Below are 2,393 nucleotides of genomic sequence, written 5' to 3'. Positions count from 1 at the left end.
GTGAGCAAAGGGGGCGGGCTGGGCACTGCACAAAGCCGGGGGGCGGGCCCGGGCTGGGGAAATACAGTTCAGTGGGCCTGAATTGATACGCTGAGCCCCTGAAGCCCCGGGCTGGGCGATCACAGGGCATGAAGGCCCAGCAAAGAGCGCTTGGCTGCATTGATCCGATCAGAACGCAGGCAAGCGGGTGAGAGGCTGCAGGAAGGGAGGGGCCAAGGACCTGAGGGCAGCACCGGGCATCTGCACGGCCGCGGGCCGCAGATTAGGCACTTTTCTTAGAAATGAAGGGATCTTGGGCCAGAGTGAGGGCCCTGCAGATGGAGCATGCACTCGAACCCAAGGGGCTGGGGTAGGAATGTCTCCCTGTTTCTGGGGGGAGCAAGCACAGCACTGGGGCACCTGGTACAAAGATGATGGAGGGTAGGGTGGGTTGGTGTTCTCTGGGGCCCTTTCCCACCCCAACCCCTGCGTTCTGATAGTCTGAGGATGGACACATGACTGGGGTCCTGCACATGGCTCGCTCCTCGCAGACTCTGCACCCACATGGTATCAGATGGCGCTGATAATTGGTTGAAGCCACACACAGAATGGAAGGATATTGAGATGCCTAGATGTGTAATTCAACCATATGGTCTTCTGTCCTGAGTTCTAGTGGAACACTGACTCTTGGCTGTGTGACATTGTTTCATTTGAACATGATTGTGTGTGTGGGTGGGGTTCTTTTCTCTTTGTGTATTCTGGTGTTTTCCATAACACTGAATGTGGTCACATATTATGTAATTAGGAAAAGATATGGACACACCTTGCTCAAAATAGAAACAGAACAGACTGAAGGGAGAAGCGTTAAAGGTTGTAGCAATGTAATATAAGGGATACCGTAGACATCGCTAGCAATCAACTCTTCTCACAGGCACTGCTCACACATGTTGCTCATCACAATCATTCCGCACTTAACACAGCCCTGGCACAAGGGACTGAAGAACTAAATGGCTGCATCAGGGCCTGTATGGTGGCAGGCTGCTGGAATCCAGCAGCGCTGGACAGACGAAGTAGCTGAGGCTCCCAGAGGCTAAGCGTTGTGTAGCCAGGGCTGAACAGGCCAAATGCAAATCTGGGCCTCCTTCCCTAAAGCCCCATAGAATCCTGAAGGGCTTCTTCAAATACAGGCTATTTCGTTTGTTCATTTTTGAACTCTGGGGCCCCAGATTTCCTTTCTGGAGACAAGGTTTGTTTGTTTTTGTCGTAATGACACACTCAGCGTCATTAAGTATCCGTGAAGAGGAATCTTTTAGTTGCATTAGAAACGTGGTTTGTAACTACTGAGAGTCTTGGGAAACCAAGCTCTCCTCCCAGGAAGAAGCTGGCTGCTAATGAAACGGCTTGCTGGGGTGGGATTCCTGCATTCTCTTAGGGCCCACGTTAGCATTAGTGCCAAGGAAAAGCTTAGGCTGTGTCTGAAGGACATTGTGATTTGTGAGTATAAACAGTTCAGATTGGACCAAAGCAGTTCTTACTGAGAAAGTCTTTCCCATCCTTACTGTTTTCTGTGACTTGGAAAACATAGCTGATACAAAATTCTTTAAGCTCTGTCTAGATTTGATGTTTATTGAGTGAATCGAGCCAAGTAATTGACTAAGACTATACTTTTCAAAAGCTGTCAATATTGGTGAAACTATTTTATATAAAATCCTGGAAACACAGTTTGTACCATAGCTTATGCAACTTTTCTTAAAATTTTACATTGATGTCAATTTTCTTGCTTGAAAGTATTCTTTGACAATATTATGTTTCCAACTGAAACATTCATCATAGTAATGGATATCAACCCACTATTTTATTTTTTAAGTTCAGTTCTTACATGTGGTTTTGTGAATTTTAAATCTCACATGAAATGTTCTTGTTTTAAATGCACCATGCAAATCTACACTGATTTAGACCATTTGTTTTGCTCAAAATTTTCTTGGCTCTAGTAGGAAGGAGGACATGAATATTTCCTTGCAGTATTTCCCCTTCACTTAAAACCCATGAATGAAATAAGACCTCAGGATTGCATGAGGTAATTTGCATACTAATTAGGTAATAGAGAGAGAGAAAAGAAGCAGAAGAAAGAGAAGGAGGAGGAGGAGGAGAAGGAGGAGAAGGAGGAGGAGGAGGAGGAGAAGGAGAAGGGGAAGGAGAAGAAGGAGGAGAAAGAGAAGGAGAAGGAGGAGAAGGAGGAGAAGAAGAAGAAAGAAGAAGAAGAAGAAGAAGAAGAAGAAGAAGAAGGAGAAGAAGAGCCACCATTCAGTTCAAGAAGAAGGAGAAGGAGAAGGAGAAGGAGAAGGAGAAGGAGAAGGAGAAGGAGAAGGAGAAGGAGAAGGAGAAGGAGAAGGAGAAGGAGAAGGAGAAGGAGA

Source organism: Octodon degus, unplaced genomic scaffold, assembly GCF_000260255.1.
Source record: "Octodon degus isolate 3935 unplaced genomic scaffold, OctDeg1.0 scaffold00110, whole genome shotgun sequence".
In the NCBI taxonomy this organism is placed as follows: domain Eukaryota; kingdom Metazoa; phylum Chordata; class Mammalia; order Rodentia; family Octodontidae; genus Octodon; species Octodon degus.
Note: the sequence above shows the minus strand (reverse complement) of the source record.